Below are 25,396 nucleotides of genomic sequence, written 5' to 3'. Positions count from 1 at the left end.
ATTGCCCAAATACTGAGAGGATTAATGGGCCAGAGACTTTCACAAACAGAATCTCAGTCAACCCTTTAGTCAACACAATGTGGCAGTATTTTTACACCCATTATGCAAATGAAGAAACTGCATATCAGGAACTTGCCCCAGCACATAACTAGGGAGTGTCAGGACTGGGCTTTAAGCCCAGATCATATGGCTCCATGTTCAGTGCTGCTTTCACTGCAACACACATGCCTGGGCCAACCCACCTGAGCCCTGGCACTAGGAGCAGAAGGTAGATGTCTCTGTCTGAGCTTTGCATCTCAGCTTTGAAGAATCTGAAGTGGTATCTTCTGAGTGATATAGGCCATGTACTCCCAGAGACCCGTGAGTAGTGGCTCAGGGCTCCACGTGGGGGGCTCATGTTTCAAACTCATGTCTCCAGTACCTATCGGCCAATGGAGTTTAAGAGAAGTTACATTTGTGTAGAGAAGATAGTAATTTTATTGTGTTTATTGTATTCTAAAATTTTTTTCAGTTTACATTGCATTATTTCTGTTAGCTTAAGTTTGGCATTTAGTTGACATTCTTTCCTTCTGAGTGTTATCAATTCAGGCTGAAACTACTCAGTCTTCTATATAATATCATCAGCTACAGACCTTTTCATTCATGTTATATTTTCCCTTTAGCCTAGAAAAAAAAAGAAAACAGAAAACACCGTTGCTTAAAAATGGAAATAGATAGTCCACTTTTTCATTTCAAAATTTCCAGAGCAGCCACTACTGTACAAATGTTGGTTGCTTAGAGATAATAAGACATTAGTCTCTATCTTTAAAGAGCTTACATGTAAACAGCTAAATCAGAGCTAAATGCTTGCTAAGTAGAACTACAAATAATATGGCCATGGCAGCTCAGGGAAACAATGTATCCCAACAGCACCCTGAGAGTCAGGGTATAATAATGACTCTCATTTTAGTGGAAACTTGAACCCTGAAGAAAGAGAAAGACTTAAAGGATTAGAGAGAGACAAGAACAAATAACTCTACCATTGCCTTGCTGTAAGGCCTTTTGCTATTTTTAAGGCTATAGCTTAGTGGTTAAAGGGTTTGACTTGAGCCAGTCTGCATCTCTGTCCTGGCTTCTATCACTTACCTTGAACAAGTCACTGATCTCTCTGTGCTTCAGTTTTCTCATCTGCATAAAAGACATAATAATGGTTCCTACCTTTTTAAAGTTGTTTTGAGGAACTAAATCCACCCATATATGCAAAAAGTATTTGAAACATTGCCTGACACATACTGTTATATAAGCCTTAGCTACTGTTATTCTCAGTGCCTCTTAGTTTCCTTATATCTAAAAGAGATAATACTGACCTTACCGATTTGTTGTCAGGATAAAATGAGTTAAAAAACCGGGCATACGGTAAACACTGAACATCAACTTTCCTACTTTCTTAAGAGAAAATTTATTTCCTCAATTCAAAACAGACAATAATATGCACACACAAAAAGTGTTAGCTTAAGGGTTGCCCTTTTGGAAACTGCCATTGTGAAGCTTTAGAAATTTGTGAACATGCCAATAAAAGTAGTGGCTCAAGTTTTGCTGGGGAATGTATTATTTATGCCCAAGTTCCAAAGCTTATCAAGTTCCCAAAATTTACATGGCAATTTCCATGATAGACTCAGTGAAGCCTTTGAAGAGGCTTATTTATGTCATTTCAGAATAAAACAATCCTATCAATATCTATAAAGCTTTGCAACACTCATTTCTTCCATCCACTCTAAGTGCTTTAAAGTCTGTAAGCTTGTTAAGAAACGGTTGTTTTGCGGGCTTCCCTGGTGGTGCAGTGGTTGAGAGTCTGCCTGCTGATGCAGGGGACACGGGTTTGTGCCCCGGTCCGGGAGGATCCCACATGGGCACGTGAGCCATGGTCGCGGAGCCTCTGCTCCGCAATTGGAGAGGCCACAACAGGGAGAGGCCCGCATACCAAAAAAAAGAAACTGTTGTTTTTCATTTAACTTTGGAACTCTCTAAGCTAATGAATGAGAAGGCCTGCATTAAAGGGCATTTATAATAACAGTAATAAAACACTCATACAGTTGGAGATAAACCAACTTTAAAAATGAGTTTCAGCTATAAACTTGTTCTTCCACATACATTTTGAACAGGGGCCCCCACAAAGGCATGCAAATGTTTGGGTGTGGACAGTAGTATTTTTAAAATTATTTTCTTAATAGACTTTATTTTTTGAAGCAGTTCTAGTTTCACAGCAAAATTAAGTAGATGATAGATACAGAGATTTCCACACATGCATTGCCTCTCTATTATTAATATATCCCACCAGAGTGGTACATTTATTACAATTGATGAACCTACATTGATTGACACTTCATGATCACCACAGTCCATAGCTTGCATCAGAGTTCACTTTGGTGTTGTATATTCCTTGGAATGGGACAAATGTATAACGACACATATCTACCATTATAGTACCATACAGAGTATTTCACTGCTGTAAACCTCTTCTGTGCTGTGCCTATTCATCCCTCCTCCTGGCCCAACCTCTGGCAACCACTGATCTTTTTACCATCCCCATACTTCTGCCTTGTCTAGATGTAATATTGGAATCATACAACATGCAGTCTTTTTAGACTGGTTTCTTTCACTTAATAATATGCCTTTAAGGTTCATGCATGTCTTTTCATGGCTTGATAGCTCATTTCTTTTGGGACTGAATAATATTTCATTGTCTTCTGTACCACAGTTTATTTATCCATTCACCACCTGAAGGACTTCTTGGTTGCTTCCAAGTTTTGGCAATCATGAAGAAAGCTGCTATAAATATCCATGTACAGGTTTTTGTGTGGACATGTTTCCACTTCCTTTGGTGAATAACGAGGAACACAATTGATGAATCATATGGTAAGAGTATATTTAGTTTTGTAAAAAGCTGCCAAACTGTCTTCCCAAGTGACTGAAACATTTTGCATTCTCACTAGCAATGAATGAGAGTTCCTGTTGCTTCACCTCCCTGCCAGCATTTGATATTTATCAGTGTTCTGGATTTTGGTCACTTAATAGGTGTGTAGTAGTATCTCATTATTATTTTAATTTACATTTCCCTGATGACATATCATGTGGAGCATCTTTTCATATTCTTATTTGCCATCTGTATATCTCCCTTGGTAAGGTGTCTGTTAAGGTCTTTGTCTCATTTTTTTTTTATCAGGTTGTTTGTTTTCTTATTGTTTATAAAGTCTTAAGGATTCTTTATATATTTTAGATAATAGTCCTTTATCAGATGTGTCTTTTGCAAGTATTTTCTCTCAGTCTGTGGCTTGTCTTTTTATTCTCTTGACAATGTCTTTTGCAGAGCAGAACTTTTTAAATTTTAATGAAGTCCAGCTTATCAATTCTTTCTTTTGTAAATTATGCCTTTGGTGTTGTATCTAAAAAAGTCATCACCAAACCCCAGGTCATCTTGATTTTCTCATATGTTATCTTCTAGGAGTTTTGTAGTTTTGAGTTTTAAGTTTATTTCTATGATCCATTTTGAGTTAATTTTGAGGGGTGTAAGGTTTGTGTCTAGATTTAATTTTTTGCATGTGGATGGCCATGGATCCAGCACCATTTGTTGAAAAGAGTATCTTTGCTCCATGAATTGCCTTTGCTCCTTTGTCAAAGATCAGTTGGCTGTATCTATGTGGTCTATTTCTAAGTTCGCTAGTCTGTTCCATTGATCTATTTGTCTATTATTTCACCAATACCACAGTGTCTTGATTACTGTAGCTTTATAGTAAGTCAGGTAGTGTCAGTACTCCAGTACTTTGTTCTTCTTCTTCAATATTGTGTTGACCATTCTGGGTCTTTTGCCTTCCTATATAAAACTTTAGAATCAGTTTGTCAATATCCATAAAATAACTTGCTGAAATTTTGATTGGGATTGTGTGGAATCTATAGACCAAGTTGGGAAGAACTGATATGCTGACAATATTGAGTCTTCCTGTACATAAACAAAATATCTCTCAATTTATTTAGTTCTTCTTTCTTTCATCAGAGTTTTGTAGTTTTCTTCATATAGATCATATATATATATATATATATATATATATATATATATATATATATATATATATATATATATATATAGAGAGAGAGAGAGAGAGAGAGAGAGAGAGATTTATACCCAAGTATTTATTTTGGGGGGGTGCTAATGTAAACGATATTTGTTTTTAATTTAAAATTCCACTTATTTATTGCAGGCATATAGGAGAGTTAATGACATTTGTATATTAATCTTGTGTCTTGCAACCTTGCTATAATCACTTATTAGTTCCAGGAGTTTTTGTTTTTGTTTTTTGTCAATTCTTTCAGATCCTCTGTATAAACAATCGTGTCACCTGTGAACAAAGACAGTTTTATTTCTTCCTTCTCTATCTGGATAGCTTTTATTTCCTTTTCTTGTCCTGTTGCATTAACTAGGATATCCAGTACAATGTTAAAAAGAAGTGGTGAGACAGGACATCATTGCTTAGTTCTTGATCCTAGTGGAAAAGCTTCAAGTTTCTCACCATTGAATCTGATGTTAGCTGTCGGTTTTTTGTAGATATTCTTTACCAAGTTGAGGAAGTTCTCCTCTATTCCTAGTTTACTGAGAGCATTTATCATGAATGGCTGGTGGATTTTGTCAGATGCTTTTTCTGCATCTACTGATATGATCATATGATTTTTATTTTTAGGCTGTTGGTGCAATATGTTACATAAATTGATGTTAGAATATTGAACCAGGGTTGCATACCTCAAATAAATTCCACTTGCTGGTGGTATATAATTCTTTTTATGCATTGTTGGATTTGATTTGCTAATATTTTGTTGAAAATTTTTGTCTATATTCATGAGAGACATTGGCTTGTAGTTTTCTTTTCTTCTAATATCTTTGTCTAGTTTTGGTATTAGGATAATGCTGGCCTCACAGAATGAATTAGGAAGTATTACCTTTGTTTCTGTCTTCTGAAAGAGACTGTAGAGAATTGGCATGTTTTCCTCCTTAAATATTTGGTAGGATTCATCAGTGAACCATCTGGTTCTTCCGGTTTTAGAAGGTTATTAATTACTGATTCAATTTCTTTAATATATATTGACCTATTTATATCATCTATTTCTTTTTGTGTGACTTTTGGTAGATTGTGTCTTTCAAGGAATTGCTCCCTTTCATCTAGGTTATCAAATTTGTGAGCATAGAGTTGTTCATAGAATTCTTTGATTATTCTTTTAATGTCCATGGGATCTGTAGTGATGTTTTCTCTTTCATTTCTGACATTAGTAATTTGTATCCTTTCTCATTTCTTCTTGGTCAGCCTGACTAGAAGCTTATCGATTTTATTGATCTTTTCAAAGAACCAGCTTTTGGCTTCATTGATTTTCTCTACAGACTTTCTATTTTCAATTTCATTGATTTCTGCTCTAATTTTTAGTATTTTTTTCTTCTGATCATTTTGGATTTAATTTGTTCTTTTTCTAGTTTCCTAATGTAGACACTTAAATTATTAATTTTAGATCTTTCCTCTTTTCTAGTATATGCATTTAATGCTATTTTATTATTTTCCTCTAAGCACTGCTTTCACTGCATCCCACAAATTTTGATAAGTTGTATTTTTATTTTCATTTAGTTCAAAATATTTAAAAATCCCTCTTGAGATTTCTTCTTTGCCCATGCTTTACTTAGAAGTACGTTGTCTAGCCTTTAATTATTTTGAGGGTTTCCAACTATCTCTCTGATATCGATTTTTAGTATAATTCCATCAAGGTCTGAGAACAGGTATTATGTGATTCCTAGTCTTTTAAATTTGTTACAGTGTGTTTCAGAATGCAGTCTATCTTGATGAATGTTCCATGTGAGCTTGAGAAGAATGTGTATTCTGCAGTTGTTGAATAAAAGAATCCATAAATGTCAATGATATCTAGGTCATTGACAATGTTGTTGAGTTAAACTATGTTCTTATTGATTTTCTGCCTGCCAGATCTGTGCATTTCTGATAGAGGGGTGTTAAGAGTCTCCAACCACGATGGTGGTTCATCTATTTATTTTTGCAGTTTTATTAGTTTTTGCCTCACATATTTTGATGCTCCTTTGGTAGGCATATACACTTTCAGGATTGTTATATCTTCCTGAAGAATTCACCCCTTTATCATTATGTAATGCCCCTCTTTATTACTGATAACTATTCTTGGTCTGAAGTCTGCTCCATCTGAAATTAATATAGCTATTCCTGCTTTCTTCTGATTAGTGTTAGCATGGTATATCTTTCTCCATTCATTTACTTTTAATTTACATGTGTCTTTATATTTAAAGCAAGTTTCTTGTAAACAATATATACTTGACTATTGCATCCACTTTGGCAATCTTTTACTTGGTGTACTTAGACCATTGATGTTCAAAGTCACTATTGATATAGATTGATATCTACTATATTAGTTACAACTTTCTATTTTTTGCCCTTATTCTTTATTCCTATATTTATCTTCCTCTCTTTTTTTGCCATTTGTGGTTTTAATTGAGAATTTTGTTATTTCATTTTCTCTGTTTTCTTAATATATCAGTTATACTTCTTTTTTTCCTTTTAGTAGTTGCCCTGGAGTTTGTAATATACAACTAATCCAAGTTCATTTTCAAATAACACTATGATTCTTCACTACCTTATAATAACAATTAAATCCTAATTCCTCCTTTCTGTCCCTTGTCACCACAGTCATTCATTTCACTTATGTATAATCATATATACATACATAAACATATATAATCAACCTAACACCATCTTCTGCCTTTTCTCTGGCTTCTCATCTTCCCTGTCAAAACTTTTCTTAGGAAAGGCTCTGTTATCAGTGGTTGAGAAGCATAGAAGAACCAGAAATCATCAGAACTAGAGTGACTTTAAAGACCACTTAGTTTAACTCACTTGAGATGCCTCAAGCTCTTCTACAATGTCCCTGACAAGTTATCACTGTTTGTGCATACTAGTGATGTTGAACTCACCAATGCCTATAACCTGTATATCGAATAAACACAGCTCATGGAATGTAATCAAAACACAAATTTTTACTTTCCATTGTCAGTTTAATAGATACTTGGTGGGAGAAGTTTATTCCAGCCTCTAAATAAAAATAGGCAGAACTCATGGTTTCTGGTCACTCATGGCTAATGCACAGTGCTGTAGTCTTTTTAAATCACAAATGTACATTCTCAATTCTGTAATTAAATATTCAATTCAATATGCTTTTCAACACTTCAGTATTCATCCAAAGACACAAATCTCTTCCAACCATTAGTGGGTGATCTGCCCGTTTCTTCTTGGCTTGCCTAGCTAATCTTGTTCTCAGACCCTTCTGGCATTGGAGTGTAAGAAGGGAAAAGGGGGAAAGGCAGCAGAAAATTCTTACTTTATGAACTTACCATAAAGCTACTGAAATCAAACTTTAGAGCTCTTCATTTGCAAAGGCCTCTTCCATGGCCTTTTAGCTAATTTTGTACTTGTGATGCTTTATCTTTTTCTTAAAGAGAGCCTCTCAATATCTGTAAGTTTAAGACCTCACAAAAGTTGGAGTCATAATTGCAGCCTTAAGTTGGCTCCACAATCCATGATTCTGGCTGATGATTAAAACCAATAGTTCCTGAGTATGTGGAGTTGACAGATTCTTCAGAGGCTCTCCTGCTGATCCCCTGTGAGGTGACTCCCAGGATACCAGAAGTCCCACCCTTTGGCTTGTTGCTCTGCCTCCCCCATCAGCTTCTGATTTTCCTGTGATCCTCCCTATCCAGATCCTCCACTGGACTCCCTTCATTTTTCAGTAGAAATCGTATTAAGCAGGACTTTACTAAAGTTTCCACATATGTTCTCTGGGCCTCGTGCACCTTCGACTCACCATTGGAGAAAGGGCAATTTCTTCCATTACAGAGCATCTGTTTCTTTTTGCACTACCCACTGAGACTGATGGCCAAAGTTTCTTGCTGGTCACACACTAGTCCAAGGCTCCTCTCTTTTAGAGTGCTCTCTTTGAAGTCCACTCCCTCTAGGCTGGACATAAAGGAGAGAGCACCCTTGCCACATTCCCTGTGAGGAAGAGAGAAGAGACAAGCTCCCTCTAAAGAAATCTTTTTGAAAATCCTTCCCCATCTCCAATCTCTTGACCCCTGATAGTCTTCTTGTGGCATCATCTTCTTTGTAAATCTGTGTTTCTGTCCAGCACTTCTCTTTGGAATGTCCTAAGTGTTACACTGTGGGTGCCATAGTTGTAATTCCAGTTTAACATCTTGTCATAACCCAAGGGAGTTCTCTCCACTTTTGGAAAGTTCTAATAAATCCAAAATACTTCCTTTCAAATTTCAAAAATGTGTCTTGCCATGGCTGGTTATGTTCAGTGTCACACAAAATGAGGTTATTTCCTCTTCTACTTGATAGCCCATTGTGCTAGACTGAATAATGCTCCCCACCCCCTGCCAAAAGGTATCCACATCCTAATCCTCAGAAGTTGTGAATGTTACCTTATATGGCAAAAGTGACTTTGCAGATCTGATTAAGAATATTGAGATGGGTAGACTATCTGGATTCTTCAAGTGGACATAAATGTAATCACAAATGTTCTTATAAGGGAGAGACAGAGGGATATTTGCCTACAGAGAAGAAGGCAAACTGATGATGAACACAGAGACTGGAGTGATGTGCTTTGAAGATGAGGGAAGGGACCACCATCCAAGGGATGAAGGTGGCTACTAGGAGCTGGAAAAGGCAAAGTAATGGATCCTCTCTCCAGAGCTTCTAAAAGGACCCTACTCTGCCAACATTTTGACTTTAGCCCAGTGAATCATATCTCAGACTTATGAAATCCAGAATTCTAATAGTATAAATTTGTTCTGTTTTAAAGGGTTATGGTTTTAAAGGTTTACTATAGTTAAGGTTTTGGTACTCTTTTGTAGCAGTGTTAGGAAACAAAAACATCCTTCAAATAGTTGAAGAGCATTATAGCTTCTTGAGCCCCTTGGTGAAGAAGTCATGTAGCCCAGAAGGATTGGTACTCTTGTTTAAAGATATTTATGCAAAAAGCAGTGGCCCCTCCTGGTGCCCCAGCATTATCCAACTTAAATAAACATCACAGTTCTAAAATGTTTCCTTACATTTTATTTATTTGTTTTTGAGGTGGATTTTCCCAACTAAAACCTACCAATTAATTTTTATCATGTCAAATTTCTACCCTATCTGTTCTTTGGGGCTTTCTCCAACTCTGAGAAAATAAAATAAAGGAAAACAGAAGTATTGATGGTACCAGCATACATGGCTCCATGGCTCCACAGGCCATTTCAAAGTTCCCTTTAACTGAAACTTACTTCTTTTGTTCTAAGAAGTTCAGCAGGCTGCATAACTGCCTTCTACTGAAGAGCTTTAAATAATCCCTGCCACACACTATTTTTGGTATCCAGGACAATAGATTATTATAGGCAAAAGGGAAAATTCAGGGCAGTACTCCAAAAATAGGCCATCTCATCTTGAAATGAATTATCTCTTACTTGGTCCCAAGGTATCTTGCAGGGACAAAATAATTCCCCAGGGGAGCAAAGCAAGGAACTTGATGGCATTTTGGGGCAGCAAGTTTGGTTTTATTCTATTTTGTTCACTCTTTAACTTTGATCAATTTCCTGTGTTCATTTACATAACTTTACATCTTACCACGTTCCCCCAATAACTGGATAGTCTGGCAATTTCAATTTAGCACTCTTAATATAGCTCTTATTTTTTTAGCAAAGCCCAGAATGCTAAGAAAATTCCAAGCAGCAACATCTATGTTCTTTGCCTTGCTATATTATTTGTTTTAATATATGTATGAATTTATATACATATTATTATACCATTTGCAAACAAATATACAGCAGCAACATCACAACTCCACAGTAGCCAGTCATGCTAAACACTTTATTGGTGTCTCTAATTATTCTATATATAGGCAAGTTACATTTCTTTCACTATTTACCTTCTCTCAGAAGAACAAATTCAATTGAATTTACGTCAGCCTGCATTTGTGGAGCAAGTACAGTGTACTACGGGACAACATGCTAGACACTGACTACAAAAGTGGCATGCACATGCTCCCCTTCTTAAAGAGCTTTCAGGCAAAAAAGTGATAACAAACATGCAAAAGAAACCCATTCCAAAATGTGAGGATAATGTAAGTACAGATGCAAAAAGGACACAGATGAGGAGGTAATCTTTTCTCTTTGGGAAGGATAAGGAGAGGCTCATGGCTTTTGCTTTGTAGGATGTTTGGTTTGGTTTGGTTTTGGTTTTGGGGCCAGGTTTTTGTTTTGTTTACAAGGCCAGGAATGCAATGGGGAAGTATATTTCAGAAGAAGCTAACAAAGAGAATAGAGGCAATAGACAATGCAAATGCCTGGTGTATTTGAGGGAAAGCATGTGCATCAATAGGAATATAGATATTGCCTACCCTTTAAGCCCTTCAGGAAGAAGTGCCAAAGGTAAGCTAGGCAAACAGTGCCAGGGGTCTTTTAGACTATATTTACCCACTTCCTTGGTTCAAGTGTATAGATATACAGGAGCACACAGGCAGAAACATTAGACTCTTCATCTTCCAACACATTCATCTTCAGGCCAGTTCCCTGCTTCCATGTGCAGGGAGGAAGAAAGGAGACAGAACAGAGAGAAGAGAAAAAGTTGGGCTGACAATCAAAAGGCTTAAATTCAAGCCTAAATTACTACCTACTAGTGATTGGATTTTCTATTTTGATCTTTCCTGAGCTTCAGTTGCTGCTGAAGAATGGAAATGGAAATGAGGATAACTGCCCTGCCTACTTTATCAGGTGATTGTACATGTCATTCGTAAGAATGAGCTGTCAATTCTGAAATCCCATTAAGTATTGGTTTTTTTACATGCATTACCTCTAATTCTTATAACAATCCTGTGAAGTGAGACTTAATAATCTCATTTTTCAAATGATTAAAGAGAAATAAATGAGTTTTTTTTCTAGTTGTATTGACATATAATATTGTGTAAGTTTAAGGAATACAGTGGTTTTTTTTGTTTTTAACATCTTTATTGGAGTATAATTGCTTTACAATGGTGTGTTAGTTTCTGCTTTATAACAAAGTGAATCAGTTATACATATACATATGTTCCCATATCTCTTCCCTCTTGCGCCTCCCTCCCTATCCCACCCCTCTAGGTGGTCACAAAGCACCTAGCTGATCTCCCTGTGCTATGTGGCTGCTTCCCACTAGCTATCTATTTTACATTTGGTAGTGTATATATGTCTGTGCCACTCTCTCACTTCATCCCAACTTACCCTTCCCCCTCCCTGGTCCTCAAGTCTATTCTCTACGTCTGCATCTTTATTCCTGTCCTGCCCCTAGATTCTTCATGACCTTTTTTTTTCTTAGATTCCATATATATGTGTTAGCATATGGTGTTTGTTTTTCTCTTTCTGACTTACTTCACTCTGTATGACAGACTCTAGATCCATCCACCTCACTACAAATAACTCAATTTCATTTAGGAATACAGTGTTTTGATCAAATACACTTATATACTGCAAAATGATTACCACCATAGTGTTAGCTAACACTTCCATCACATCACATAATTACCTTGTTTGTATATGTGTGGTGAGAACATTTAAGATCTACTCTCTTAGCAACTTGTAAGAACATAATATAGTATTGTTAACTATATGATCATGTTGTACATTAGATTTCCAGAACTTATTTATCTTATCACTGAAAGTTTGTACTTTTTCACCAGTATTTCCCCATTTCTCCCACCCCCTGATAACCACAATTCTATTTTCCATTTCTATGAATTGAGCTTTTTTAGATTGCACATATAAGTGATACATACAGTATTTGTCCTTCTCTGTCTGACTTATTTCACTTACCATAATGCCCTTAAGTTTCATCCATGTTGTCGTGAATAGCAGAATTTCCTTCTTTCTTATGACTGAAAAACATTCCATTCTATATGTGTGTGTGTATTCCATATCTTGGCTATTGTGAATAATGCTGCAATGGACATGGAAGTGCAGTTATTGCCTCAGTATCCTGTTTTCATTTCCTTTGGATATATCCCCAGAAGTGGTATTGCTGGATCACACAGTAGTTCTATTTTTAATTTTTTGAGGCATATTCACACTGTTTTCCATAGTGGCTGCACCAATTTACTTTCCCACCAATAATGCACAAGGGTTACCTTTTTTTCATATCTTTGCCAATGCTAGTTATCACTCATCTTTTGATAATAGCCATTCTAACAGGTGTGAGGTGATAGCTTATCATGGTTTCGATATGTATTTCCCAAATGACTAGTTGAGCATCTTTTCATGTACTGTTGGCCATTTTTATGTCTTTTTTGAAAAGATGTCTATTCAGTTCCTCTGCCCATTTTTTAATTGACTGTTCTTCTCCTGAGTTATATAGTTCTTTAAGTACCTTGAACAATAACTGCTTATCAGATATAGTTTGCTTCCAGCTTTGTCCTTATTTCTTTTTTAACTTTATTGAGGAATAATTTTAAAATATAATTGTATGTATTTAAAGTGTAAAACATGATGATTTGATATACATATACATGGTATAATGATTACCAAGATCAAGATAATTAATGCAGAACGGCAAGATGGTGGCACAAGTGGCGTTTGGGCCCCTGGGAAGGCGTCGCTGGCAGGGTTCGAGGAATTTTTCTGTATGCAGTTCTAGGAGCAGTGCAGCCAAAAATGGTGGCCTTCTCACCAATATGAAGTGGGTACATTTTTCAAACCTACACGATGATGTTCCCAAGGATTTGATCAAGCCAATGATAACCGTTTCTGATGAACCAGACACGTTATATAAGCGCCTATCAGTTTTAGTAAAAGGCCATGATAAGGCTGTATTGGACAGTTATTAATATTTTGTGGCACTTGCTGCTAAAGAACTTGGTATCTCTGTTAAAGTACATGAACCTCCAAGGAAAATAGAGCGATTTACTCTTCGCAAATCAGTGCATATTTTCAAGAAGCACAGGGTTCAGTATGAAATGAGAACACTTTACAGATGTTTAGAGTTAGAACATCTCACTGGGAGTACAGCAGATGTCTACTTGGAATATATTCAGCGAAACTTACCTGAAGGAGTTGCCATGGAAGTTACAAAGACAAAATTAGAACAGTTACCAGAACACATCAAGAAGCCAGTCTGGGAAACAATACCAGAGGAGGAAGAAGAAAGCAAGTCATAAAGTCTCAAAGTGACCACTTGTGCTGGGATGTGAAGTGAGCATGTCAAGTGGAGGGAGTCTCCAGTGAAGACAGTTTAAAGTCACCCTGACTGCTCTCCTGAGGCCTCACGGCCTGATCAGTAGAAAGCAGGGATTGGAAGTTTATGATACACCAGACTATCGTGCAGGAACCACTTTATCTATTCTTTTATACATGTCATTGTTTCAGTTTGGATTTTAACAACTGTGAGCAAACCATTTGGACCACTCTGTACCAAAACAGTCAAATTCATATTTTGTTATTCCACTGTTGTTCAATTATTAGTTTGTACTGATTGTGATTTGTATCATTTCATTCATCTAAAAGTGAGTGTTTCAAATATTCCTCACACACATTTCTTTCTTTTGAGGGACATAGAAGGAAACTTTGGTTAATTTATCACTGAGCAGTTAAAGTTTTGGATATTTACCTTAGTGCAGGCTGGCATATGCTAGTTTGGGGGTGGTGACCTCCAAGTTTTACCTCATGTAAGCATTACATTCTTGAAAATTGATATACTTTATAGCAGATCAAGCACATTTGTGGCATGCGCTGAACTGTTCTGTAGCCTGAACCCTTTCAGGGCTGCCTAGAAGGGTCACTATAATGGAATTTGAGCTCTCAAGAAATTACTGTATCATTTCATTTATCCTGTAATTCATTTATTCAGTAAGCTTTTCTTTTGTTGACTTTGCACCCAGCACTATAGTAAATACCAAACCTTGAATAGCAATAACAGCTCTCAAAAATTGTGCAAGGCACAAATACTTTTCCTTATTAAGTTCCATGCTAATAAGACCTCTTTCTTTTGGTGAATAGCACTCTTTTTGTTTGGGGATGTCTACTTTTCCATAAAATTAAATAGTAGTTAAAGCTCTGAAAGAGGCAAGATGACAGTGGGCTGAGGTTGTTGGTGTATCAACCCCAAGGGAGTGATACATTTCCTTTTTACAGCAGAATCAGGCCCATGTCTTTTGTGGTTTCCTTCACATCTTTGGGGTAGTTATGACTTCTCAGTTTTCCACCCTTAAACTGGAGTCCCTGTTCTCTTTTTCCAACCGGCTATCAGGTATGAGTGTTCTGAATGCACACTGCTCATGTATCAGACTTACATTACTGTCATTAACATGAAAAGAATTACAGCCTTGTGCCCCATGACCTCATTCTATTTGCAGCTCAGTTGTCAACTGTGTCATTCACAAATGTCTAAAGCCTGTTTATCCCAGGTATAAGCCTCAGGATTAAGAACTAGTCAATAAAACAAGAGCAGTATAATAGTAACTGTATCTAGCAAAGCAGCCATTGTGACTGACTCATTTTCATTTTGAAAGAAATAATTCTTTAAAAATAAATGTAGACACACACACACAAAAAGGTAATTAATGCATTCATCACCTCACATAGTTAACTCTTTTTTTGTGGTAAGAAAGCTTAAGATCTACTCTCAGCAATTTTTAAGCATACAGCACTGTATTAGTAACTATAGTCATCATGCTGTACATTAGAACCTCAGAACTTATTCTTCTTATAACTGAAAATGCATACTCTTTGACCTATATCATCTCATTTTCTCCTATGCCCAGCCTCTGGAAACCAACATTCTATTCTCTGTTTCTATGAAAGTGGCTTCTTCAAAAAAGATTCAACATATCTCTATCAAAATTTTGGTGCCATTTTTCACAGACATAGAAAAAACTGTCATAAAATTCATATGGAACTACAAAAAACCATGACTAGCCAAAGCAGTCCTGAGAAAGAAGAGCAAAACTGGAGACATCACACTTCTTGATTTCAGGTTATATTACAAAGCAATAACAATCAAAACAGTGTGGTATTAGAATAAAAACAGATACATAGACCAGTGGAACAGAATAGAGAACCCAGACATAAACCCATATGTATGATAAACTAATTTTTGACAAGGGTGCCAAGAGTACACAATGGGAAAAGGATTGTCTCTTCAATAAATGGTGTTGGGAAAACTGGATATCCAAATGCAAAAGAAAGAAACTGGACCCCTATCTTACACAATTTGAAAAAAACTCAAAATGAATCGAAGACTTAAATGTAAGACCTGAAACTGATACTTCTAGAAGAAAACATATGGAAAAAGCTCTGGCATTGATCTAGGCAATGATTCCTTAGATAAGACACAAAAGGTACAGTCAATACAAGCAAAAATAAACAAGTGGGACTACATCAAACTAAAGAGCTTCTGCACAGCAAAGGAAACAATCAGTAATTTGAAAGGGCAACCTATGGAATGGGAAAACATATTTGCAAGCCATATGTCTGATCAGGGGTTACTATCCAAAATATATAAAGAATTCATACAACTCAATAGCAAAAATAAATAAATAATCCAATTTAAAAATGAGCAAAGGACCCAAACAGACATTTTTTTCAAAAAAAGACATAAAGATGGCCAATAAGCATATGAAAAGGTGCTCAATGTCACTAATCATCAGGAGAATGCAAATCAAAACCACAAAGAGATATCACCTCACATCTCTTGGATGGCTATTATCAAAAAGAAAAGAATTAACAAATGTTGGTAAGGATGTGGAGAAAAGGGAACAATTATATACTGTAGGTGGGAATGTAAATTGGTACAGCCATTGTGGAAAATAATATGGAGATTTCTCAAAAATTAAAAATTGAACTTACATATTATCCAGCTTTGTTCTTTCTCAAGACTACTTTGGCTATTCAGGGTCTTTTGTGGTTCCATACAATTTTTAGGGTTTTTTTCAATTTCTGTGAAAAAAAGCTATTTGAATTTTGTTAGGGATTACATTAAATCTTCCAATTGCTTTAAGTAGTGTAGACGTTTTAACAATATTAATTCATCCAATCCATGAAAACAGAATCTTTTCAATTATTTGTGTCTTCTTTAATTTCTTTCATCAATGTCATATAGTTTTCCCTGCAGAGATCTTTCATCTCCTTAATTAAATTTATTCCTAAGTATTTTATTCTTTTTGATGCTATTGTAAATGGGATTTTTTTCAATTTCTCTTTCTGATAGTTTGTTGTTAGTGTATAGAAATGTAACTGTTTTTTGTACATTTTGTATCCTGCAATTTTACTAAGTTTCTTTATTAGTTCTAACAGTATTTGGAGGAGTGTTTAGTGTTTTCTATATATAATAACATGTCATTTGCAAATAAGGACACTTTTTACTTTTTACTTTCCAGTTTGGATGTCTTTTATTTCTTTTTATTGCTTAATTGGTCTGACTAGGACTTCCAGTACTATGTTGAGTAGAGTGATGAGAATGGCCACCATTGTTTGTTCCTGATCTCAAAAGAAAACTTCAGCTCTTCACTATTAAGTACGATGTTAGTTGTAGGCTTGTCTATGTGACCTTTATTATGCTCAGGTATGTTCCCTTTATGCCCAGTTAGTTGAGAGGTTTTATCATGAAAGGATGTTGATGTTTTTCAAATGCTTTTCCTGAATCTATTGAGATGATCATATGATTTTTTATACTTCATTTTGTTAATATGGTGTATCACATTGATTGATTTGTTGTTGTTGAACCATCCTTGCATCCCTGGAATAGATCCCACTTGATTATGCAGTATGTTCCTTTTAATGTACTGTGGAATTCAGTTAGCTAATATTTTGTTGAGGATTTTTTGCATCTATATTCATCTGGGATATTGGCCTGTAATTTTCTTTTCTTTAGTATCTTTGTCTGATTTTGGTATCAGGTTAATGCGGCCTTGTAAAATGAGTTTGAAAAATGTTCTCTTCTCTTTTTTGGAAGAATTTGAGAAGGATTTGTATTAATTTTCTTTAAATGTTTGGTAGAATTGACCAGTGAAACTGTCTGGTCCTGGAGTTTTGATTAATGATTCAATCTTCCTCCTAATAATTGGTTCATTCATATTTTTTATTTTTCACGTTTCAGTTATGGTAGGTTGTATGTTACTAGGAATTTATTTCTTCTAGGTTGTCCAATGTATAGGTGGTATAATTGTTCATAGTAGTCTCTTATGATCCTTTATATTTATGAAGTATCAGTTGGAATGTCTCCTCTTTCATTTATAATTTTATCTACTTTAGTCCCCCCTCTGTTTTTTTTCTTTGTGAGTCTAGCTAACAGTTTGGCTATTTGGTTTATCTTTTCAAAAAGCTAGCTCCTAGTTTAATTGGCCTTTTCTATTTTTTAAGGTCTTTTTTTTTTCATTTATTTCCTCTCTGACATTTGTTATTTCCTTCCTTCTACTTACTTTGGGCTTTTTGTTCTTTTTCTAGTGTCTTGAGGTGTAAAGTTAGGTTTGTAACTTGAGATCTTTCTTATTTGATAATATCAGCATTTATTTCTATAACTTCCCTCTTAGCACTGCTATTGCTTCATTCCATAAGTTTTGGTATGTTGTGTTTTCATTGTAATTTGTTGGAAGACTTATTTTTATTTCTGTTTTGACTTTTTCATGACCCATTGGTTCAGAAACATGTTGTTTAATCTTCACACATTTGTGAATTTTCTAGTTTTCTTCTTGCAGTTGATTTCTACTTTCATATCATTGTGGTCAGAAAAAGACACTTGATATGATTTTAATCTTCTCCAATTTATTAAGACTTGTTTTGTGACCCAACATATGCTCTATCCTGGAGAATGTTCCACGGGCACTTGAGAAGAATGTGTATTCTGCTGGTGTTGGATGGAATGTTCAGTAATGTCTTTGTGATTGTCCAACCTGCTTTCTTCTTAGTGGCTGTCAATAGCTGATGGTGTGCCTAGAGCCATCAGTGTCCCACAGAGGAGGATTGCACTTAACACCTAGATGCAAGTTGGTTGGAAGCCAGACTCTAAGGCAGCAGCTGGAAAAGTATGTAGTTAGACCCCTTTCAGGTAAAAATTGAGAGTTGGGCATTTTTGCCTGCTCCCTCAGTGCTGAGCTCTGGAGGGATAGCCAGTTATTAAATGCTTCATTGTTTCCTGCAGTCATGTGGAACTCCTAAATGGAAGCCACATTGACTATCAGAACAGGCTGTCTGGGGACCTGTCCTTTGGATGACAGCCACAAAAGCAAGGGTAAAGATGTGTGTACAAGATCCTTCCAGGGAGATATTGGTGACTCAAAGTGGCCCATTTTGATATGCGTATTTTCTTGTTTGGCCAATGTGTAAGAGTCACTCAGTTAGTTTCTGGATTTCTTTCTGAGGGAATTGCCTCACATTTGGTATATATTTGGGAGGAGGAGTTCAGGAGCCTCCTATACTGCTATCTTTAAAGACCACCTTCAGGAGACCTTCAAGATAGCAGAGGAGTGAGACCTGGAGATCGCCTTCCTCCCCACAAATACATCAGAAATGCATCTACATGTGGAACACCTCCTACAGAACACCTACTGAACACTGGCAGAACACCTCAGACTTCCCAAAAGGAAAGAAACTCCCCACATACCTGGGTAGGGCAAAAGAAAAAAGAAAAAACAGAGACAAAAGAATAGGGAAGGGACCTGCACCACTGGAAATGAGCTGTGAAGGAGGAAAAGTTTCCACACACTAGGAAGGCCCTTCACTGGTGGATAAGGGGATTGGGTGGTGGGAAAGCTTCCGAGCCACAGAGGAGAGAGCAGCAACAGGGGTGCAGAGGGTAAAGTGGAGAGATTCCCTCACAGAGGATCTGTGCTGACCAGCACTCACCAGCCCTAGATGCTTGTCTGCTCATCCCAGGACAGGTGGGGGCTGGAAGCTGAGGCTCAGGCTTCAGAGTACAGATCCCAGGGAGAGGACTGGGGTTGGCTGCGTGAACACAGCCTGAAGGGGGCTAGTGTGCCACAGCTAGCCAGGAGGGAGTCCGGGAAAAAGTCTGGAGCTGCCTAAGAGGCAAGAGACCATTGTTTCAGGATGTGCGAGGAGAGGGGATTCAGAGCACTGCCTAAATGAGCTCCAGAGATGGGCACGAGCTGCAGCTCTCAGTGCGGAAACCAGAGACAGGCATGAAACGCTAAGGCTGCTGCTGCAGTCACCAAGAAGCCTGTGTGCAAGCACAGGTCACTAACCACACCTCCCCTCCTGGGAGACTGTGCAGCCCACCACTGCCAGGGTCCGTGATCCAGGGACAACTTCTCCGGGAGAACACAGGGTGTGCCTCAGGCTGGTGCAACGTCACGCCTGGCCTCTGCCACTGCAGGCTCCCCCTGCATTCCATACCCCTCCCTCCCCCATGTCCTGAGTGAGCCAGAGCTCCCTAATAAGCTGCTACTTTAATCCCGTCCTGTCTGAGCAGTAACAGACACCCTCAGGTGACCTACCTGCAGAGGTGAGGCCAAATCCAAAGCTGAACCCCAGGAGCTGTGCAAACAAAGAAGAAAAAGGGAGATCTCTCCCAGCAACCTCAGGAGCATCAGATTAAATCTCCACTATCAACTTGATGTACCCTGCATCTGTGGAATACCTGAATAGACAACAAATCATCCCAAAATTGAGGTGGTGGACTTCAGAAGCAATGATATTTATATATTTTTTCTTTTTCTCTTTTTATGAGTGTGTATGTGTATGCTTCTTTGTGAGATTTTGTCTGTATAGCTTTGCTTTTACCATTTGTCCTAGGGTTTTGTCTGTCCATTTCTTTTTTTTTTTTTTTGTATAGTTTTTAGCACTTCTTATCATTGTTGGATTTGTTTTTTGGTTTGGTTGCTCTCTTCTTTCCTTCTTTTTTTTTCTTTTTATATTTTAATTTTTTTCAATCTTTCATAATTAATTTTTATTTTGATAACTTTATATTATTTCATTTCTTTCTTTCTTTCTTTTGTTATGTCTACCTTTTCTTCTGAGCCATGTGGCTGACAGGGCCTTGGTGCTCCAGGCATGTGTTGGGCCTGTGCCTCTGCGGTGGGAGAGCCGAGTTTAGGACATTGGACCACCAGAAACCTCCTGGCTGCATGTAATGTCAAACAGCGAAAGCACTCCCAGAGATCTCGGTCTCAACGCTAAGACCCGGCTCCACTCAACGACCAGCAAAATACAGTGCTGGACATCCTATGCCAAACTACTAGCAAGACAGGAACACAGCCCCACCCATCAGCAGAGAGGCTGCCTAAAATCATAATAAGGTCACAAACACAAAAAAACACACCACAAGATGCAGTCCTGCACAGCAGAAAGACAACATCCAGCCTCATCCTCCAGAACACAGGCACCAGTCCCCTCCACCAGGAAGCCTGCACAACCCACTGTACCAACCTTAGCCAATGGAGGAAGACATGAAAAAACAACAGGAACTGCGAACCTGCAGCCTGCGAAAAGGAGACCCCAAACACAGTAAGTTAAGCAAAATGAGAAGATAGAGAAACACACAGCAGATGAAGGAGCAAGGTAAAAACCCATCAGACCAAACAAATGAAGAGGAAATAGGCAGTCTACCTGAAAAAGAATTCAGAGTAATGATAATAAAGATGATCCAAAACCTTGGAAACAGAAAGGAGAAAATACAAGAAACATTTAACAAGGACCTAGAAGAACTAAACAGCAAAGAAACAATGATGAACAACACAATAAATGAAATGAAAAATTCTCTAGAAGGAATCAATAGCAGAATAACTGAAACAGAAGAATGGGTAAGTGACCGGGAAGATAAAATAGTGGAAATAACTACTGCAGAGCCAAATAAAGAAAAAAGAATGAAAGGAATTGGGGACAGTCTCAGAGACATCTGGGAAAACATTAAATGCATCAACATTTGAATTATAGGGGTCCCAGAAGAAGAAGAGAAAAAGAAAAGGCCTGAAAAAATATTTGAAAAAATTATATTTGAAAACGTCCCTAATATGAGAAAGGAAATAGTCAAGTCCAGGAAGTGCAGAGAATCCCATACAGGATAAATCCAAGGAGAAACACTCCAAGACACATGTTAATCAAACTATCCAAAATTAAATACAAAGAAAAAATATTAAAAGCACCAAGGGAAAAACAACAAATAACATTCAAGGGAATCCCCGTAAGGTTAACAGCTGATCTTTCAGTGCAAACTCTGAAAGCCAAAAGGGAGTGGCAGGACATATTTAAAGTGATAAAACGGAAGAACCTACAACCAAGATTACTCTACTCAGCAAGGATCTCATTCAGATTTGACAGAGAAATTAAAACCTTTACAGACAAGCAAAAGCTAGGAGAATTCAGCATCACAAAACCAGCTTTACAACAAATGCTAAAGGAATTTCTCTAGGCAGGAAACACAAGAGAAGGAAAAGAGCTACAATAACAAACCCAAAACAATTAAGAAAATGGTAATAGGAACATACATATCAATAATTACCTTAAATGTAAATGGATTAAATTCTCCAACCAAAAGACATACACTGCCTGAATGGATACAAAAACAAGACCCTATATATGCTGTCCACAAGAGACCCACTTCAGACCTTAGGGACACATACAGACTGAAAGAGAGGGGATGGAAAAAGATTTTCAATGCAAATGGAAATCAAAAGAAAGCTGGAGTAGCAATTCTCATATCAGACAAAATAGACATTAAAATAAAGACTATTACAAGAGACAAAGAAGGATACTACATAATGATCAAGGGATCAATATAAGAAGAAGATACATCAATTGTAAAAATTATGCACCCAACATAGGAACACCTCCATACATAGGCAAATGCTAACAGCTATAAAAGGGGAAATCAACAGTAACACAATAGTAGGGGACTTTAACACCCCACTTTCACCAATGGACAGATCATCCAAAATGAAAAGAAATAAAGAAACACAAGGTTTAAATGATCCATTAAACTAGATGGACTTCACTGATATTCATAGGACATTCCATCCAAAAACAATAGAATACACTTTCTTCTCAAGTGCTCATGGCACATTCTCTAGGATAGAACACATCTTGGGTCACAAATCAAGCCATGGTAAATTTAAGAAATCTGAAATCATATCAAGTATCATTTCCGACCACAGCACTATGAGACTAGATATCAGTTACATGAAAAAATCTGTAAAAAATACAAACACATGGAGGCTAAACAATACAGTACTTAATAACCAAGAGATCACTAAAGAAATCAAAGAGGAAATCAAAAAATACCTACAAACAAATGACACTGAAAACATGACCACCCAAAACCTATGGGATACAGCAAAAGCAGTTCTAAGAGGGAAGTTTATAGCAATTCAATCCTACTTCAAGAAAGAAAAAACATCTCAAATAAACAACCTAAACTTACACCTAAAGCAATTAGGGAAGGAGGAACAAAACAACCCCAAAGTTGGGGTTGAAAAGGATCAGATCAGAAATAAATGAAAAAGAAATGAAGGAAACAATAACAAAGATCAGTAAAACTAAAAGGTCGTTCTTTGAAAAGATAAGCAAAATTGATAAACCATTAGCCGACTAATCAAGAAAAAAATGGAGAAGAACTGAAATCAATAGAATTAGAAATGAAAAAGGAGAACTGACACTGCAGAAATACAAAGGATCATGAGAGATTACTACAAGCAACTATATGCCAATAAAATGGACAACTTAAAAAAATGGACAAATCCTTAGAAAAGCACAACCTTCCAAGGCTGAACCAGGAAGAAATAGAAAATATAAACAGACCAATCACAAGGACTGAAATTGAGGCTGTGATTAAAAATCTTCCAACAACTAGACTGTCAGTACTATGACATAGTATGAGTGTGTTTCGTGTTTGGTAATTGCAATCATTGTTGCTTTTGTCGTGGTCATCCATTTACAATGTTTTGTGTCAGTTTATCTCTTGTAAAAATAAAATACAGTGTGTGTGTGAAAATAAAAATCTTCCAACAAACAAAAGTCCAGGACTAGATGGCTTCATAGGTGAATTCTATCAAACATTTAGAGAAGAGCTAACACCTATCCTTCTCAAACCCTTCCAAAATATAGCAGAGGGAGGAACACTCCCAGACTCATTCTACGAGGCCACCATCACCCTGATAACAAAAACAGATGAAGATGCCACAAAGAAAACTACAGGCCAATATCACTGAGGAACATAGACGCAAAAATCCTCAACAAAATACTAGCAAACAGAATCCATCATCACATTAAAAGGATCACAAACCATGATCAAGTGGGGTTTATCCTAGGAATGCAAGGATTCTGCAGTATATGCAAATCAATCAGTGTGATAAACTATATTAATGAATTGAAGAATAAAAACTATATGATCATCTCAATAGATGCAGAAAAATCTTTTGAAAAAATTCAACACCCATTGATGAAAAAAACCCTCCAGAAAGTAGGCATAGAAGGAACTTATCTCAACATAATAAAGGCCATATATTATTCCCCCCCAGCCAACATCATTCTCAATGGTGAAAAACTGAAACCCTTTCCACTAAGATCAGGAACAAGAAAAGGTTGCCCACTCTCACCACTATTATTCAACATAATTTTGGAAGTTTTAGCCACAGCAATCGTAGAAGGAAAAGAAATAAAAGGAATCTAAATCAGAAAAGAAGTAAAGCTGTCACTGTTCACAGATGACATGATACTATACATAGAGAATCCTAAAGATACTCCGAGAAAACTACTAGAGCTAATCAATGAATTTGATAAAGTAGCAGGATACAAAATTAATGCACAGAAATCTCTTGCATTCCTATACACTAATGATGAAAAATCTGAAAGAGAAATTCAGGAAACACTACCATTTACCATTGCAACAAAAGGAATTAAATACCTAGGAATAAACCTACCTAAGGAGACAAAAGACCTGTATGCAAAACACTATAAGACACTGATGAAAGAAATTAAAGATGATACAAACAGATGGAGAGATATACCATGTTCTTGGATTGGAAGAATCAACACTGTGAAAATGGCTATACTACCCAAAGCAATCTACAGATTCAGTGCAATCCCTATCACACTACCAATGGCATTTTTCACAGAACTAGAACAAAAAATTTCAGTTTGTATGGAAACACAAAAGACCCCGAATAGCCAAGACAATGTTGAGAAAGAAAAACAGAGCCAGAGGAATCACATTTCCTGACTTCAGACTATACTACAAAGCTACAGTAATCAAGACAGTATGGTACTGGCACAAAAACAGAAACATAGATCAATGGAACAGTATAGAAATCCCAGAGATAAACCCATGCACATATGTTCACCTTATTTTTGATAAAGTAGGCAAGAATATATAATGGAGAAAAGATAGCCTCTTCAATAAATGGTGCTGGGAAAACTGGACAGCTACATGGAAAAGAATGAAATTAGAACACTCCCTAACACCATACAGAAAAATAAATTCAAAATGGATTAAAGACCTAAGTGTACAGCCAGACACTATAAAACTCTTAGAGGAAAACATAGGAAGAACACTCTATGACATAAATCACAGCAAGATCCTGTGTGACCCATCTCATAGAGAAATGGAAATTAAAAACAAAAATAAACAAATGGGATCTAACGAAACTGAAAAGCTTTTGCACAGCAAAGGAAACCATAAACAAGATGAAAAGACATTCCTCAGGATGGGAGAAAATATTTTCAAATGAAGCAACTGACAGAGGATTAATGTCCAAAATTTACAAGCAGCTCATGCAGCTCAATATCAGAAAAACAAACAACTCCATACAAAAATGGGCAGAAGACCTAAATAGACATTTCTCCAAAGAAGACATAGAGATTGCCAACAAACACATGAAAGAATGCTCAACATTACTAATCATTAGAGAAATGCAAATCAAAACCACAATGAGGTATCGCCTCACACAAGTCAGAATGGCCATCATCAAAAAATCTACAAACAGGGTGTGGAGAAAAGGTAACCCTCTTGCACTGTTGGTGGGAATGTAAATTGATACAGCCACTATGGAGAACAGTATGGAGGTTCCTTAAAAAACTAAAAATAGAACTACCATACGACCCAGCAATCCCACTACTGGGCATATACCCTGAGAAAACCATAATTCAAAAAGAGTCATGTACCACAATTTTCATTGCAGCTCTATTTACAATAGCCAGATCATAGAAGCAACCTACGTGTCCATCAACAGATGAATAGATAAAGAAGATGTGGCACATATATTCAATGGAATATTACTCAGCCATAAAAAAGAAATGAAACTGAGTTATTTGTAGTGAGGTAGATGGACCTAGAGTCTGTCATACAGAGTGAAGTAAGTCAGA

At 36.8% G+C, this 25,396-nt stretch overlaps 1 protein-coding gene and 1 pseudogene across 2 annotated transcripts in view; both read left to right on the top strand.

Annotated features, from left to right (window-relative positions):
* PEX5L (peroxisomal biogenesis factor 5 like) overlaps positions 1-25,396 on the top strand; it is a 538,178-nt gene that overhangs the window by 92,997 nt on the left and 419,785 nt on the right. The window lies entirely within an intron of this gene.
* Positions 12,646-13,412, top strand: LOC131757275 (small ribosomal subunit protein uS10m pseudogene; annotated as a pseudogene).

The sequence above is a fragment of the Kogia breviceps genome, chromosome 5 (genome assembly GCF_026419965.1).
Source record: "Kogia breviceps isolate mKogBre1 chromosome 5, mKogBre1 haplotype 1, whole genome shotgun sequence".
Classification (NCBI taxonomy): domain Eukaryota; kingdom Metazoa; phylum Chordata; class Mammalia; order Artiodactyla; family Physeteridae; genus Kogia; species Kogia breviceps.
The sequence above is the reverse complement of the archived record's forward strand: the minus strand, read 5'-3'. Positions and strand labels throughout refer to the sequence as shown.